This window comes from Narcine bancroftii, chromosome 2 (genome assembly GCF_036971445.1).
Source record: "Narcine bancroftii isolate sNarBan1 chromosome 2, sNarBan1.hap1, whole genome shotgun sequence".
NCBI classification, from domain to species: domain Eukaryota; kingdom Metazoa; phylum Chordata; class Chondrichthyes; order Torpediniformes; family Narcinidae; genus Narcine; species Narcine bancroftii.
The window spans coordinates 327825109-327843937 of record NC_091470.1 but is presented as its reverse complement, the minus strand read 5'-3'; the positions used below and the strand labels follow the sequence as shown (position 1 = coordinate 327843937).

The following is an 18829-nucleotide window of genomic DNA, read 5'->3' as shown; positions in this document are numbered from 1 at the left end:
TGAAGACAATAAGTGCTATTGTTGTGTACACTCACTGTGCTATTGCTTAAAGAACATGTGCATCAACATGCATTCAGTCTATTTCAACATAATGCAAAACATCTGTCTATGTAGAGCTGCTTTTATAGCCAGACTGCACCTGTCCTGATGAAGCCTGCCCAGGCCTATGACAATACTTGCATAGCACCTGCACGGAGTGCACGACCAGGCCTGCTTGGACTGACTAAAACTGCTTGCTTTATGGGAAATTTGCAAGTAGACTTAAAATCATGAGAGGTAATCACAAAAATAGGCTATATCTAAAAAAAGTTACACGACAGGAAAATTTTAGATGATTTTCAAGATCAGCACAAAATAGACCCAAAAGTGTTCAAGAAGAAAACTTCTTCATTGTCCAGTGTTATTGTTTGTTACCACTCTGCCTCTATTCACCTGTTGCTGAAACCATTCCCTAAACTTGTCTGGAATTCCACTCTTGTAACTCGCATCACTTTCTTTCCTTCCTATTACTTTCATTTTAATGGAAATGTTGGTTGTTTTTTCCAAGCTCACTTGTCCATAGTGACCTTGTTTTGATGTTCTTGCATTGTAATGGCAGGAGTGCACTTGTAAATGGATCATCTTAAGTCTGGTGTAAATTGAGCAAATTTATCCATAAAAACAAACTGAAGTGATCCTTATTTTAATGTTTGTACGGGAATCTCATAAAACAGTGGAGTAATACCTTTGAAGTTGTCAGCAAAGATTCCACAAACCTAGTTGCTTAATCTCATATGGTTGAAAATTTTGTACATGCCATCTTACAGGATAAAGCCAATTAAGACCCAATCATCCATCTGATTTACCACTAACCTTTCTTCCGTCCTAAGGTCAAGAGTAGATATTTTCAGTAATGATTGCACAATGCTCAATTCCATCTGCAACGTAATAAATCTAGGAGCCTGTGCCTTCATGCTGAAAGACCTAGGCAGCATTATGGGAAAGGCTGGTATGTAGCAAGTATTCAAAGGGCCAATGTGACAATCTAGCCAAGAAAATCAAAGGCATTCTCCTCACTGAGTTCCTCCACCATCCAGTGGTCAATGAGGATGGGTTACATGAGTGCTGTGGCTTCAAAAATAGGGGGAGGCAAAGAATCCTATGCCATGTGCCTCAATCCTGACTTGCCACCATGTCCAAGGTACATCAAAAGCATGATGGAGAACAAAATCAGAATTTGCTGGAAACATTCAGCAGACCAGGCAGTCCCCATGACCTGTGGAAAGAAGAAGAGTTAAAATATTAACTTGTTTGGGAGCACCACCCGAACCCCCAACCGCTACAACCAAAAAGAATTGCAGCCAGTGTGTGGGAACACCATCATCCACATCTTGTGTTTCAGAAGTCCAGTGTTTGCAGGCTTATTGTAAATTATATTGGAATACTCTCCATGTTCAATTAATGCAGTTCCAGCAACACATAAAGCTTGACGTATTCACTGTCAACAATGTCATTGATTTTAACTAGCGATAATGTATTTCAATAAGCCCCTATACCATTGCTGATCAAGCAACGTAGATAGTCACACTCCAGAGCAGACATTTACTTACCATTTCTCACAGTAACAAAAATGAGATACACCTTAACCTTGACATTCAAAAGTGACAAGGTTTCTTCAATATAATGTTTTTGTTTTCATTATTCACAATGTGGGCGTTGGGGAAAGGTCTGTATGTATTGTCTATCCTTGCAAAAATGGCACTGATTCACCTTGAATCATTATTCTTTCAGGTGAAGCTGCTTCCATAATTATGTTGGATGGCCTGCTACTGGATTTGAATCCTGCAGCAGGAAAGGTATGGTACTATATTTCAAAATGATAAAAAGCTTCATAAAGAGGATTGTCAATCAAGCGTGAAACCTTATCTTGAGCATGTCAACTTGACTGCGTGGAACAATGGTTTAGAAAATCCAAAACTAACAAGTCCACTGATTTTTCCTTATCTGCTGAACAAGATGCATCCTCAAAGAACTCAAGATTTTTTTTGCGTGTTACAGCACAATAACAGGCCCTTTCAGCCCACAAGTCTGTGCCGCCAAATGGACCTATATGACTAATTAGCCTTCCAACTTCGTACATCTTTGGAAGGTGGGAGGAAATGTGAGCACCCTGATGAAAACTACAAGGACATGTGGAGAACGTTCCAACTCCTTACAGAATACACCATATTTGAACCTGGGTCGCTGGCACTAAAATAGCATTGTGCTGACCACTATGCTAACCGTAACTCCCCAATTTCCATTTCATAAATCTATGTTGACTCTTTTCAATCATATTATTTTCTAAGAGTCTTAATTCATATTGATATAAGTTTTATGAGACCATCTCAGAATCACTGCTGCCTTTTGTCATGGGGTCTTCCCCATTTGCCTTCTGAAATTCAGTCCCCCTGCCCCTTGAAGGCAACCCCTCTATTAGGGAGAAGGGGTGTGCTCGTTTTTTTCATAATTTTCCAGGATGCAAAGCTACGCTATCTATATTTCCGTCCAGAAATTTGAGTTGGAAAATGGAATTTGTGTTCAAAAAATAAATAAATCACGAGTGAATTTTATTCATCACCTCAAATATTTTGGATTGTGGTTTATGAATTGCCAAGCAGTAAAGGATCAAAGTACAAAGCACTGGTCAACATAGTGGCACAGCAAATAGATCAGCTGCCTCGCAGCTTCAGCTATCAGTTTTCAGTTGTCCGTATGGATTTTCCATGTTCTCTGTGTGACTGGATATTTTTTTCTAGACTTTCACCCACATCCCCGAAACCTATGGATTTGTTGGTTACTTGGTCGCTAGAAGTGATCTCTAGCCTGATAGATTATGTGGGTAGTTGATGGAAAAGTGGGCAGAAAGTAATTGGTAGACAAGAAGATCGCAGATGCTGGCAAACTGGAGCAACATACAAAATGTTGGAGGAAATCATCAGGACATGTAGCATCCCCAAAAAGCAATAGATAATTAGCATTTGAGGACAAACCCCTTGATCAGAAATAGCAAGACTTCTATTCCTGATGAAGGGTTTTGGCTTTCAGGTGTTGTCTGCCTATGGTTTCCTGCTTGTCCCTTCAATATTTTGTGTTGACTGGAATAAGTGTAGGATTGGTGTTAGAGGTTGGTGAGGATTTGATGGGATGAAGACCCAATTTTAGTCTGTATGATCTATGACTGAGAGTTCTTATGGCAAATAGTGAGAAATAGGCTTTTTTATAAAAAATGCAGCCTTGTAACAACCTTTCCAGCCCACATGCCCATGCCACCCAACTGCCCTAATTAACCTAGAAACCCTATACATTTTTGGAGCTGGGGAGGAAATCGAGGCACACAGAGGAAACCCATGTGGATAGAGGCAGGAGGTACAAATTTTTTTTCATACAGTCCTAGATTCGAACCCAGGTCACTATAGTTACAAAATATTGTTAACAAAGAACAGATTGCTAGACCAGTAATTAATGTATTTGGTACTTGTTCTGATTTTTGCAGCCTTGACACTTTTCCACTTTGGAGGGAAGAACACTATACTGACAATGTTCTGGAACAGGTTGAGAGTGCAGATGTTTCACAGATATTATTAAACAACATTGCAAAAGGTATCCTGTATCCAAAGGTTCAAATATCTAAATAATGCAATCAGTGTGGATTACTATAGGAAAAAGATACAGTGGTTGTTTCCATTGTGCTGGCAGCTTTTTTGTGATCATTGATACAAAGCTACTCATATAACATGTGCCAATGGCTATCTGGAAACTCTTTGTTGAGGAAATCATTTCCCTTATAATTTCTATATGCTTAGAATCAAAGTAGGTTTTAACTAAGACTTCTGTATGTAAAAACCCTGCTTCTGCCTCCACATAGGGGTCTCCATATGAAGCTTTGATTGATAATCCTTCTTCGTGATATGCCTCACCTGCTGAGTATCTCCAGATTTTAGTTTCCCTCATAGAAAATCTGCCATCTTTGCACTTAAGCCTAACTCTAAGCAGCCAGGAACCTCCTACCAACATCAGTGAACCACAAAAATGACTTTAACATCTATGTTTATGGGAGTTGACTGTGGATAGACAATGGAAAGCATTCACAGATCTAATGGAAAAATTGCAAAAATCGTTTATACCGGTTTGGCATAAAAATAAACCGAAAAAGGTGACTCAACCATGGATAACAAGAGAAATTAGAGACAGCATTAGGTCCAAAGAGAGAGCATATCAATTGGCCAAAAAAAGTACCACAACCGAAGACTGGGAGCAGTTCAAGATGCACTAAAGGAGGACAAAGGGATTAATCAAGAGAGCAAAAATAAATTACGAAAGTAAGCTTGCGGCAAATATAAAAACCGACTGCAAAAGCTTTTATAAATATGTAAAGAGGAAAAGATTGGTGAAATCCAGAGTAGGTCCTTTGCGGTCGGAATCAGGGGAATATATAATGGGGAATAAGGAAATGGCAGACCAATTAAATTCTTACTTTAGTTCTGTTATTACAAGAGAGGATACAAATAACCTCCCAAGGATGTTGGGAAACATAGAGACTAATGCAAGGGAGGAACTGAAAGAAATCAGTATCTCTAAGGACATGGTCTTGGGGAAATTGATGGGATTGAAGGCAGATAAATCCCAAGGGCCTGATAATCTACATCCTAGGGTACTTAAGGAAGTGGCCATTCAGATAGCAGATACTTTAAGAATTATTTTCCAGAACTCGATAGACTCAGAATCAGTACCCATGGATTGGAGGGTAGCTAATGTTACCCCACTATTTAAAAAGGGGGTAGAGAAAAAGCAGGGAATTATAGGCCGGTGAGCCTTACATCAGTAGTGGGGAAAATAATGGAATCCATTATTAAGGATGTAATAGCAGAGCATATGACTAGCAGAGAAGGGATCAGACGGAGTCTACATGGATTTACCAAAGGTAAATCATGCTTGACAAATCTATTGGAATTCTTTGAGATGATGACAGGTAAAATAGATGAGGGAGAGCCAGTGGATGAGGTGTACCTGGACTTCCAAAAGTCCCGCATAAACGACTGGCTTCCAAAATCAAGGCTCAAGGGATTGGGGGCAAAGTATTGATGTGGATTGAGAACTGGCTGGCAGGTAGAAGACAGAGAGTTGGGATAGATGGCTCATTTTCTGAGTGGCAGGCGGTGACCAGTGGGGTGCCACGGGAATCTGTACTGGGACCCCAGCTGTTCACAATTTACATTAATGATCTGGATGAGGGGATTGGATGTAATATCTCCAAATATGCAGATGACACTAAGCTAGGAGGGGTTGTGTGCACGGAAGAGGGGGTCAGGAAGCTCCAGTGTAATTTGGATAAATTAAGGGACTGGGCAGATACATGGCAAATGCACTACAATGTGGATAAATGTAAGGTTATCCACTTTGGTAATAGAAACCGGAGCGCAGATTACTCTTTGAATGGCAATAGATTAAGAGATGGGAAGTGCAGAGAGACCTAGGGGTACTTGTACATCAGTCTCTGAAGGCGAGCATGCAGGTACAGCAGGTGGTTAAGAAGGCAAATGGTATGTTGGCCTTCATATCAAGAGGGTTTGAGTATAGGAACAAGGATACCTCACCATCATGGTGAGACCCCACCTGGAGTATTGTGTGCAGTTTTGGTCACCTTATCTAAGGAAGGATGTTCTTGCAATGGAGGGAGTGCAGAGGCGATTCACCAGGCTGATACCTGGAATGGCAGGAATGACTTGTGAGGAAAGATTGCGCAAATTGGGATTGTACTCGCTGGAGTTTAGAAGATTGAGAGGGGATCTCATAGAGACATATAAAATTCTGGCAGGACTGGATGCAAATGGGATGTTTCCAATGATGGGAAAATCCAGAACCCGGGGCCATTGTTTGAGGATAATAGGCAAACCATTTAGGACCGAGATGAGGAGGAATTTCTTTACCCAGAGGGTGGTGAATCTGTGGAATTCATTGCACAGAGGGCAGTAGAGGCAGGTTCATTAAATATATTTAAGAGGGAATTAGATCTATTTCTTCAGTATAAGGGTATTAAAGGTTATGGAGAGAAGGCGGGGACGGGGTACTGAACTTTAAGATCAGCCATGATCTCGTTGAATGGCGGAGCAGGCTCAAAGGGCCGAATGACCTACTCCTGCTCCTATCTTCTATGTTTCTATGTTTCTATGTTTCATTATGAAAAGTGCTTTTGAAAGGCTGGTCATGGCTCATATAAACTCTTGCCTCACAGCCAGCCTTGACCTACTTGACCAAACAGATCCACGGCAGATACCACTTGGCCCTAGAACACCAAGGACATGCATATTATACTACTGTTCATAGATTACAACTCTACCATGGCTGTAAGGGTTAAAAATGGTGATGCTGCAAGAAGTCTGTGAAAACATTGTTGACATTCTTTGAGTGTCTCCATAGAAACATATTCTTAGTCAAGTCCGCCCTCTAAATGTTTTAAGTTCAGTTTTGATTTTATTTTGTTCTGAAAAGATGGAGGGTCTTGGAATAGATAAAAAAATTGTAATGACCATTTTAAATATTGATTTAACTATTTTTAAAGCATTATTTAATCATATATCAAAGTTGTAATGCAGTAGTAACCCATATAAGGTTTAATAAACCTTGGAAAAACTCAATTCAACTTTTGTACAGATATTTTTTGAATGAGTTGTAAACAATGGCATTCAAGTCTCTCCAGGCATCTATAAAGGAAGGTAGTCATGACAATGGCCAAGACAAAACTCATTCCCAATCCTCTGGGTCCCCTCTGCAACTGGATCCTTGAATTCCTGTCTAACAGTCTGCAATGAGTGAAGATGGGTAACAACATCTCCTCCATGATCACACTCAGCACTGGTACTCCTCAAGGCTATGTACTCCATCCCCTAACATGCTCCCTATGCACCTACAAATGTACATCTAAACACTAGTCCAACTCCATCCTCAAATTTCTCAGCGACTCCATAGTAGCTGGTTGGGTATCAAATAACAATCAGATGTGATACAAGAAAGAAATTCAAGTGGGGAGTTACACGTTGCTAAGATCGCAATCTCTATCTCAACATCGATAAGATGAAAGAGATGATCATTGACTTCAGGAGAGGGGGCATAATCCATACTCCTGTCAACCTTAATGGCACTGAGGTCAAAAGTGTAGATAGTTTCAAGTTCTGTGGAATAAATATCTCCAATAGCCTGACTTGGCACATTATATGATGACCAAGAAAGCGTACCAAAACCTCTACTTTTGTCAAAGAAAGTTCATCATGTCTCCCATGTCCTTCAATAATTCTGGCAGGTGTCCCATACTTGCTGAGTGCATCACGGTGTTGTATGGGAGCAGCTCTGTTTTAGATTGGAAAAAGCTACAGAAGGCAGTGATTTGTGCAGATCTTTTATCTTTACTAAATGGAATTTTTTTTGTGATAGGGAATCTATAGATGTTACAACAGCAGAGCTAGTGCATTTAAATAAAAGGTAATTAAACAGTCTACATCAGTGGTTCTCAACATTTTTAAAGCTGTCACACTGGTGGTGTGGTTATTGTCAGTACAAAAATGTTTCAGTAAAAATTGGGTTTAGACCAGTGATTCTCAACCTTCCATTCCCACCCACATACCACCTTAGGTCATCCCTTACTAATCACAGAGCACCTATGGCATAGGGATGACTTAAAGTGGTATGTGAGTGGAAAGAAAAAGGTGGAGAACCCTTGATTTACATCTTACTTCAAAGCAAAATTGGGTATATTCTCAGTGTTTCATTTTATTGTGGTGAAATAATTGAAAGTATATTACATAAAATGGGTTAACAATCCACTATCACTCAAATTTTATTTCCAGCAGAGCTCATTTTCTCCTCATAGGATTTTAATTTGGAGATATAGGACAGTAACATTCTCTTCCGGCCCATGAGCTTATGCTGCCATGTGACCAAATAACCTATCAACCCTGCTCACTTTGGAAACTGGAATAACCAGAGGAAACCCACGCAGACATGGGGAGAGCGTACAAACTCCTTACAGACAGCGCCAGATTCAAATCACTGGCATTGTAATAATGCTAGGCTAACCATGGCCCTAACCATGCCCTCCTTAAATACAAGGCCAACTTTGCTGATATTTTAAATGGGCAATGCAAACTAAGTCAGAAAGTTATTGCTCCTGGTTTTAAATACAAATTTGATTTCTTGTAAATAATCATTCATCAACACATATCCCAAGGGGAAAGCACTCTAATAATTATCTATCAAAAAATATTATCTTATATTAATCTCAGCAACAATGCTAAGTCTCCACATGTTTATTATGGCCACTTCAATTGGAGGAAATGCCTTGTCCTTAACAAATATTTTCTAATGCTAAAATCCCTTTTAAAGGTTGGCTTGGAGACTCAAAGGATAGGAGATACTGGAATCTGGAAGAAGAAAACAAGTTGCTGGAGGAACTTTGTTGGTGGATTATAAACCTCTGCATCAGAACTAAGAGGGGAAGGGAAGATAGCTCACATAAAGAGCAGACAGGGATGGGTGAGACAGGGTCAATAAGTGAATGGTGGACAAAGGAGGGGTGAAGAAAATGATGGGCAGATCCAGCACACCTCAGGGCTGTGTGTTCAGCCTGCTCCTTTTCACTCTACTTACACACAGTTGCCAGATCCAGCTCCAACAGTGTTGTCACGTTTGCAGATGACACGACAGTCGTTGGCTTCATCAGCAACAATAAGTCGCACTACAGAGGTGGAAAATCTTGTGATTTAGTGCGAGCGTAACAACATGAACAAGACAAAGGAGATGATCGTGGATCTGATGTGGTCCAGGTCCAGGAACAACTACGCTCCACTACCTATCAACAACTCTGCAGTAGAGAGAGTGGAGAGCACGGAGTTCCTTGGAGTTCACTCAACTATTGACCTATCGTGAACACTCAATATCTCCTCACTTGTCAGGAAGGTGCAACAGTGACTGGACAAGACTGAAGTGGGCAAAGCTACCGGCCACCATTATGTCAACCTTCTATAGGAGCTCTCTTGAGAGGGTTCTGGCCAGCTGCATCAGAGTGTGGTTTGGTGGCTGCAGAGAAATGGATTGCAAGACAATCCAAGGATCATAAGTGTGGCAGATAGGGTCATTGGTCCCTCTCCCCCATCAATCAGGATCGTTGTCTGAAGAGGGCACACAAAATCAGTGAGGACACCTTCCACCCTGCACACAGCAAATTTCAGCTGTTCCCTTCAGGAAAGTGATGCAGGAGGATCAGAGCCAGCAGGCTGAGAAACAGCTTCTTCCCACGGCAGTGAGAATGCTGAATGACCAAAGGAACTGCTCACACTAACCATCTAAGCAGTGCTGGATTAAGGTATTTCAGGGCCTGTAGCATTAATATTAAAGGGGCCCTCAATTGTGCCAGCTGGGGCATGTGCAGTCCTAAATAGAGCCAGCTGATGTATATGTATTGAGGGGGTTGGGGGAGCACTTATATTGAAATTCCTCCCCTCCACTCTCCTGTTAAAACTTACTTACGGTGACAGCTGGCAGTTGGCTTAGAGTGGGAGCAATGGTTGCCTTTGTTACCCATAATTCTTCACGCAGCTGGAACCACTCTACGTTTTCCTGGTGCTGTCACTGGCAGACCGGTTCCAGCTGCGTAGGGGGATTAAGGGCAACAAAGATAACCATTGCTCCCGCATTGAGCCATCTTTGCGAGACCTGGGGCAGCCCCAAAGCAGCCAGATCAGATGCCGGTGAACTCTGGCAGCACTGCACCCCAGCTGTTGCGTCAGGAGTTAAATGGGCGGTTGGGGGGGGGGGATGGGGGGGCTTGCAATGGACAGCTGGGTCTCGGAGCGAGGCAATAGGCCAAGGCAAGGACAGTGGTGCCTCCTTCAAGTGACAAGTTACATCCTTGATAAAAGGTTATCATAATTTTTCCTACCACCCTTTTAAGCTTTCACATTTTATTTCCCAACAAATGTGCAGACTACAGCAGTTATGAGATACTGTAGCCGACCACTACAAAGAAACACACACAGTGTGGCAGGTTAAGCTCACTCATTTATTAGGGCTGGAAAGGCTGCTTTTATACTGTTCGAGTTCCCACGGTTTTTTGCTGATTGACTGAGTCAGCCATATGAATAACAATCACCTGATTCTGCTGAGTTAGCCGGGCAGCTTGACCAATGCCATTTTAGGGCTGTTGGTCTGATGCTGCCCCAGCTTCTACCCCCACTGTTTCGTTGTCCTGGGAGTCGCTTTAGTGATCTCTGTCCGCGTCTGCTGCCGTACAATGTGCCAGCCCGATCTCCATAATTGTGGGCAGCCACAATACAACACATCCTTAGTCTGTGTTAATAACCCCGATGAAAGGTGATAATTTTTAGCCTATTGTCACCTTTAATCAGGGTATTAACACAGACTATCAGTGTGGTATCTCATAGCTGTAATAAATAAATGGAAACATTCAATTTTCTTTCTTGTATCCCCATTTATCAACCTCGCACTCGTCTCCGACTTCACCTTCTCTCCACCTGCCTCCATCTTTACTTCCTCTTGTCCGCTTTCACCTATCACCCACATGCTTGTCTCCCAACTCCACCCCTTTCCCTTCCCCATCCTTCTCCCTTCCTTGGTCCACCTATCAACTACTGGCCCATCTCACCCCTCCCCATCTCCTCTTTATACTAGCTACCTTCTCTCTTCTCTTTCAGCCCAGATGCAGGGTTTCAAGATAAAACATCGATAATTCCTTTCCCCTACAAATGGTGCTCAATCTGCCGAGTTCCTCCAACAATGTTTTTTTTTGGGTTCACTTAATCTTCTTTGATCTAGATTCTAGGACAATAAATTACTTCATATTCCTCCCCATAACCATAATCTGTTCCATCTACTCATTTATTTTGCACAATGCCCTTTGTACAATACAATTCCAAGACATACAGGTTTTAAACCCTTATACTCTTTACTAGCCCCTAGCATATATTATCTAATAAACCTTTTTCTTTCTTATGCCTTTATATACCTCCACTCAAATTGTCAAAATAATAAGTTTGTTTCACACTCTTCTGCATAAATCAATGGGTAGTGTGGTATTCCTGTCTTGGAACTTCTATTTTCTTTTTTCCTAACTCAACCTTGCCCATGCAAAGTTTGGGCTGCAGAATTGGTCACATTATTTGTCTACTGCATGACTTGCTGTGAAGCTTCTGCTCAGCTTACAAATTTGAAAGATGAGGGAATTGGGCCTAGAAGTAGCACTTCTCGTAGCACTTTTCTCCTCTAGTGGTATCTTTCTGAAAACCACTTATTTCTGCAGTTCAATTTAATTGCATCCCTTTTTAGGCTGAATTTATGTCCCCATGGATGGTTGACTGGAAAGTTCTGGTCGCTAACTACCTTTGCGCCAATAATGTCATTTCTGCATCACTTACACATAAAATTCGGTAATTTCCAAGCACTACTCAGGATATTCTGGAAAGAGCTTGCTATTTGTCAATTATGGAACAACCATATTTCAACAGTCAACAGCCGTAATTTGATTTTCAAAAAATGGGCTCCCAATCCTTCAATTTAATTATAATGGCACCTCTTGGCTAAATATCCCCAAGACTTCCTGCTAATTCAACCCCTTGTCACTGAAACTCCAATTTCACTCCTTCTAAAATTCTGATGTCGAGACGTGCATCTGCCTAATTATCCTGATTCACCTCTCCCTCCCTAGAATGGGCTTCTGATGATTCAGACTATCCTTACTGAAGCTTCAGGACTATTAAAATACTCACCACACATTCACTCCAAGGTATCCAAGAAGAGGTGTGCTGTAGCCAAAGTGCAGCACCAGAAATCTTGGGCCTTGCAACTATTAAATGATGCTGCAATGGGATCACATCTGAAATGATTGCTGGTGCAAAGCACTGTGATATTTCTTTTATTGTAATAAATAAACTTGGGTTATTTTAAAACAACTCTACTTTATTAGCTAAAGAACTCACTCATAACCGTGTTGAGGCATCCATCTTGAATCCAAATGAGCTCCAACAAACTAGTCTACAACTCTATTTAGTGCTCTGGAGGATGACTAGCCCTCTGTCATTACACTGTAGCATGAAATTTATCTTACCTTCAATGGTGCACCCTTTTCTTTAAAAAGTATACATAAAAGGAATTGCAGCAATCAATGGCAACTACTGAAAAGAAGTTTAAATACAGGGATCCAAACTTCATGTACTGGTATTTGCTGATATTATTGTCAGTACTTAAGTAAAACTCAATTTGAGAGAGAAAAATTTGGGCTTGTGGGTTTCAACTTTAGCATTTGCCAACCTGCACATTTATTGGGCTTCACTCATGAATGATGTATCCTGGTTGCTGTGGATAAAGTCAGGGTACCCAAAGAGCATGAAGATACTATAGAGAACCTTGATAAGAGTGGCTGTGATAATGCCAGGGCATGGGATGGCAAAGGGGAAAAATGGGAATATTGATCAATAACAGTAAGGAAATAGACATTCCGGTTGGAGGAGACCCTTGAAATTGTTGCTGAGGTGCTTAAAGGGACATGTAGCCTTGATGAGATGCACCTTGTCTGGCTGGTAGAACTGTGGTTTGCATTCGGTACAGTCCTGGCAGTCTCTGAATCCTTGACAGAGTAAGGTAGATTCCTAGATTGACAAAATGGAAAAACCTGGTAACTCCAGGATGACAGAGGTTATTGTGAAGAGTTTGTAGTTTGTCCATTTGAAGACTAGCACAGGTTCCATGGGATAGGGTGTCCAGAGGCTTGTTAAATTTACAAGGTCTGTAGAGGATATCATAGTTCAATCTTCCACCTGAGGATTTCATCATTTTTGATTTTACCCCTTTGTTTATTATTAAATATGAATGCGACCACTCGCTGGTCTGTGAGAAGAGTGAACCATTTCCCTATGAGGTAGTGCTTTCAATGGTGTACTGCCTCCACGATAGCCTGAGCCACCTCCCTTATGGAAGAGTGGCAAATCTCAGGGCCTTGGAGGGCAAGTGAGAAAAAGGCAACCAGCTTGCCCACCTGGTTGAAAGTGGCCACCAGGGTGAAGTCAGATGCATCACTCTCCACTTGGAATAGTGTCGACTTGTCTATGGCATGCATGGTTGCCTTGGTAATGTCATCTTTGATCTGCTCAAATGCCTTTTAAGGGGAAACATTGTGGCCTTCACCAGTGGCCAAATCTTGTCTGCATAGTTGGGGACCCATTGAGCATAGTAATAGAAGAACCTGGTTTAGGTTATATGGGAGGACAATCCATCAGTGGATCCACGCAGTTAAGGTCAGGGCCAATGATGTTGTTCTTTACAACACAGCCAAGGATGGACAGTCATGCTGTCCGGAAGACATTTGTCCTTGTTATAAGTCAGGTTCATTCATTTTTCTGCTTGAGTGAACGTAGCTTCATGGCCCTGCATATCATGGCTGCAACTGGCAACATTATCTAGCTAGGAGAAAGTGGCCTATAGATTGTAGAGGTCCACCATGCAGCCAATTTTCCATTGGAAAATGGAGACCCCATTTGTGGCGCTGTAAGAGACCCGAAGGAAATGATAGAGGAGCCATCCACCTCAAATGCCGTATACTGGCAGTCCTCTGAGCAGATCGGGAGCTGGTGGTAGGCCGAATTCAGGTCAATCGTGGAAAACACCCGATACTGTGCAATCTGTTTGACCATATCAGATATGCGGGGAAGGGGGGTACGCATAGAGCTGTGTATACCGTTTAATAGTCTGGCTGTCATCAGTGACCATCCTATTCTTTTCCCCATTCTTGACCACAACAACCTGGGCCCTCTATGATGCCCTCACCCAATAAGTGCTGGACCTCCGATTTGATAAATGCTCTGTCAGCAGCACAGAGCAGTCTACTCCTGGTGGCTATTGGCTTGCAATTGGGAGTGAGATTGGTGAATAATGGTGGGGGGAGGAAATTGACCTTAAGGATTGAGAGGCCATTTGTTGCCTGGAGGGGGGGTCGTTCGAGAACTGTTCATCATAGACAGCAAGCGGTGGGGGCGTAAGGGCCTGTTCCATTGTAAAGTGACCTTCTGCAGTTGGGATTGAAAGTCCAGCCCCAGTTATAAGGGGGCACAGAGCCAAGGCATAATGAGGCATCTGAAATGTTTGTACTCTACGCCTCCAAAGTCAAGGACACTATGCAGGACCCAAATTCCATCATTATGTGGACTTTGATATGAGAGGGGAAAATGTGTTGCACTTGTGTTTATGAACATTTCCGATGCGTATTGGGCAGAGCCACCCCCCCCACCTCAAATACTCAGACCACATCTCTGTAATGCTAACCCCAGCATACAGACCACTCGTCAAGATGATCCAGACAAGTTCTAAGCAGGTTAAACCTGGCCAGCAGGAGCCATCATGCACTTCATACTGACTGGCACATGTTCAAGGAAGCAGCAACCAGTGGTGACTGCATCAACCTGGAGTATACGGCATCAGTGACTGGCAACATGAGTAAGTGACCTGATGGCATCACTGTGCCCAAGACCATCATTACTCGCTCTAATCAGAAGATATGGATGACTGCGGAGGTGCGTGTGCTGCTGAGGAGCTGAGACTCTGCCTTCAGAGCGGGCAACAAGACAGCCCTGGTTTTTGCAAGAACCAAGCTATCCAAGGACATCAGGGAGGCAAAGCGTGCACATGCCTTGAGAATTCAGTCACTTTCAGGACAGTAAGTACATGTGATGCATATGGAAGGGCATTCAAAATATCACCAACCACAAGACAACACCATCTGCCTGTGCTGGTGATGCCTCCCTCCCAGATGCACTGAACAACTTTATGCACCTTTTGAAGTGAAAAATGATTTGGCAGTAAAGAAGACCTCCTCTCCTCCAAATGATCACGTGCTGTGTATTACAGTGGCTGATGTGAGGAGAGTGTTAGGCAAGGTAATGCACAGAAAGCTGCTGGTCCGGATAATATTCCCGGCAGAGTGCTCAAGTAATGTGTGGCTCAGCTGGCAGATGTTCTCACCGACATCTTTAACATCTCTCTGAGAAGCACCATGTGCTTCAAAGCCACCACCACTGTCCCCGTGCCAAAGTAGTAGTCAGTGGCCTGCCTCAATGACTACCACCCTGTCACACTCAGGTCTACCATCATGAAGTGCTTCGAGAGTCTCATCAAGCTCTTGCTGCCCCCCTCATTGGACTCCCTGCAGTTCGCATACAGATTCAACTGCTCTACGAATGATGCCGTCCCTACAACCCTCCATCTAGCCCTCACCCACCTGGAAAATAAGGACATGTACATTTGAATGCTGTTTATTGACCATTTCAGCATTCAACATGATTATACCTCAGTACCTGATTGGGAAGTTGAGCCTGCTGGGCTAAGCACCTCCCTCTGCAAATGGATTTTTGACTACCTGATGGGGAGACCTTAGGCAGTGCAGATTGGAAACTGCACTTTAAAGGCCATCACACAGACCACAGGGATTCCCCAGGGCTGAGTTCTTAGTCCTTTGCTGTTCACTCTGCTGACCCACGACTGTACAGCAAGACACAACTTGAACCACTTCATCAAGTTTGCTGTCAATACAACTGAACAAGAATGAGGAGTCACTAATGGACTGGTGCAGAGCCAACAACCTGCATCTGAATGTTAATAAAACAAAAGAGATGGTTGTTGACCAGGAGGGCCTGGGAGATCACTCTTCACTGGCCATTGATGGATCTATCAAAAGTACCAAGTTTCTTGGTGTGCACCCAGTGGAGAATCTCACCTGGTCTCTCAACACCATCTCCATAGCCAAGAAAGCCCAGCAGCACCCACATTTCCAGTGAAGGCTGAGGAAAGTTCATCTCCCATCCTACATTCTACAGAGAATAATTTGAGAGCATTCTGAGCAACTGCATCACCGCCTAGTTTGGAAGCTGTATCACCTCAAACTGTAAGACCCTGAAGAGGATAGTGGACTCAAGGAAGAAGATTATTGGGGTCTCTCTTTCTACCATGATGGATATCTACAATACTCAATGCATGTGGAAGGCAAATAACATTGTGAAAGACTTTTCACATCCCTCTTGAAAACTTTTCTGCCTTCTGTCATCTGGAAGGAGGTACTGTAGCATTCAAGCCCACAGGTCCACATGTTCTTCCCTCAAGACATCAGGCCCCTCAATTCCTAGAACTTGTGTACTAGTGTATCATGGATTTTTATTGTATTATGACTAATATTTAACTCCTATTTCTGTAAATCTGCTCCGTGGTCCTGGAGAAACGCCATCTCATCTTTACTCTGCATTGCATTAGTAGTTATGGTATGAACGACAAATGAAGGCGACTTGACTTGAGCTGGAGATACAGCAAAAGTATCATGGGGAATAAATATCCTCATCAGGGTAAGTGTCCTTTCTGATTCCTTGTGGCATTTTGACACAGCAAGCTCCCTAAACAGTATGGAGGCACAACCAAATATGTTGGTAGCATTGATCAATGAATGGGCTTTGCGTAAATTGAAGCTTTTCTTTGGAATATATTGGGAAATCCTGAAAGAGCAGTTTAAAATTTCATCCAAAAGATGTCACCTCCTGCGATACAATCCACTGTTGGCAGTAAACAAACAAACAAAAGTCATCATAGATTGTTGTGTTTCAGTCTCTGAAAGGGGGAGAAAGGATGAAACCCCATGTCACATCCTCAGCTTGTTTCAGTAATTTAATTGGCATAAATTATCAACCTTGCCCTTTTATACCTCCACTCCACATACTCATCCTCCACTTGATTTCTGCTAATGTTATTACTTCAGTTTTCTGACTCCCACCCCCTCCCTCCCACCCCCTCCCATAACACTTGGTTAATACAAGTCTGTAAAATTTTAAAAAAAAAGACAGCCTGTGTCATAAAGGACCCTCCTCACTCTGGTCACAGCCTCTTCTCATTGGTCCCTTCGGGCACAAGGTTCAGAAACCTGAAGTCCAGCACCTCTAGAATCTGATGGCTATCAGGCTCTTGAACCTCCTTTGTTAGAACCACATTTCCTCTGAAATCACAAAAAGAATGTCCGCTCTAATGCCTCTTTTTTTCTCTTGCTCTGGTGGTAATTGTGATTTATTAACTACCTATCTTTTGTATTTATTATCTATTTTTAATTGTAATATACACTATTGTAGCTTTTCATGAAGTCCCTGTTCAGCTGCAGTAAATGAGTACTTCGGTGCATACTGTATGTACATGTATATGATAATAAACTCTTATCAATATTATCACAAAATGTGCATCTATTTTCAGTAAGCATGTCCAAATGTATTGGCTTGAGAACTGGTCAACGGATATGAGAGGTGCTCAGCTTGGCTTAAGACTTAGCATTTAGAGATTTAAAAATAGAAAAATTACAGATTAACCCATATTCAATGATGGTTAAGTTTGCTTATTTTGTTCTCAATAGTTGTAAACACAGTTATGTTTTTTTGTCCATGGACAGTGCTGGAACATTTGAAGTGCTACCAGAGGATGCTCTCCTGCATACCTAGACAAAATTAAAGCAACAATAAAAACATTTTTAAAAAAAGTACCAGGGGTATAGGTTGATGGGGCATAAATTGGACGGCATGGACTCATGGGCCGAAATGGTCCGTTACCATGCTGTATGTCTAAATTTTTTTTTTTTTTTTTTTAATATATAAAAAGGTGTCTTCTGACCACTCTAGGCTGCAAGCAAATAGCTTGCTCTGTAATGATTGCAAAATCAAAGTTGATGCAACATTTAAGAATGGGAGCAGGAGTGGGCCAATCTTCACTTCCCTGTCCCTATCATCAACCATAGTTTCCAGACAATTAGTAGTCAGATTCTGTTGCTGTCAAGCTAAATCTGCAAGAAAGTATCTAGGAGTTTAAAAAAAAAATCAAAGCTTTCGACTCCAGTTTGATCATTTTGGATGTTATAACAGGATGGATTCTGGAAGTCCTGGTGCATGAAATGGAAAAGGTTCATATGTAATTCAAGCAGGAAATTAAGAAGGAATATGAAGTGCAAAAGAAGGGAAGTTTCAATGCAGCTTTACAGGGCATTGGAGAAACTCCACATGGAATATGGAATTCAGTTTGGTCTCCAAATTAAAAAAAACTTACATTGGGGACAATGCAGAAAAGGTACACTAGGTTGATTCCTGGGATTCTTGGCTTTCAAGTATGGAGAGATTAATCAAATTGGGCCTTTACTTATTGATTGAGAAGAATAAAAGATAACATATGTTAAATTTTTAAGGATATTGACAGAGTGGGCGCAGAGACCTACTGAGGGTATCTAGAACCCAAGACACTGTTTTAAAAATCACTGGCTGTGGGGAGACAATGAAAAGACAATGTGGGGGTCTAATGGTCAATATTGGATGAATCATGATCATATTGAATGGCAGAGCAGGCTTAAAGGACTATAAAAACAATGCTAGAGAAACGCAGCTGGTCAAACAGTGTACTTTATACAGCAAAGATACATAGCCAATGTTTCAGGCTTAAGCACCTCTATTCCTTTTTCTTATGCTCATAGGTGGTATCTTCCTGAAAATGCAATAGTCTTCAAAAAAAAACTAATGAACAATGACCTCTTAATAGACTACCTCTTAGATAGGACACCTTCCAGAAGTCAACCAAGTCTGTAGGTGGTTGTCCAGTTCCAGAATGCCCAATTACTGGAATGTCCATTTGGGAATTCAATGGAGGTTAATTCCTGAGAAGCGAGAATTGTTATTGGAAGAAAGATTAGGCAAACTGGCCTATGCTCACTTGTATTTAGAAAACTGAGAGTCTCTCACATTGAAAT

General features: G+C 41.9%; 1 long non-coding RNA gene across 1 annotated transcript in view; it reads right to left on the bottom strand.

The window, feature by feature from the left end:
- Positions 1-666: 666 nt before the first annotated feature.
- Positions 667-18829, bottom strand: part of LOC138752773 (uncharacterized) — a 33031-nt gene continuing 14868 nt past the window's right edge. Inside the window, exon 3 of the long non-coding RNA XR_011350916.1 lies at positions 667-1255. This is a non-coding gene — a long non-coding RNA (uncharacterized lncRNA). The remainder of the gene's footprint in view (positions 1256-18829) is intronic.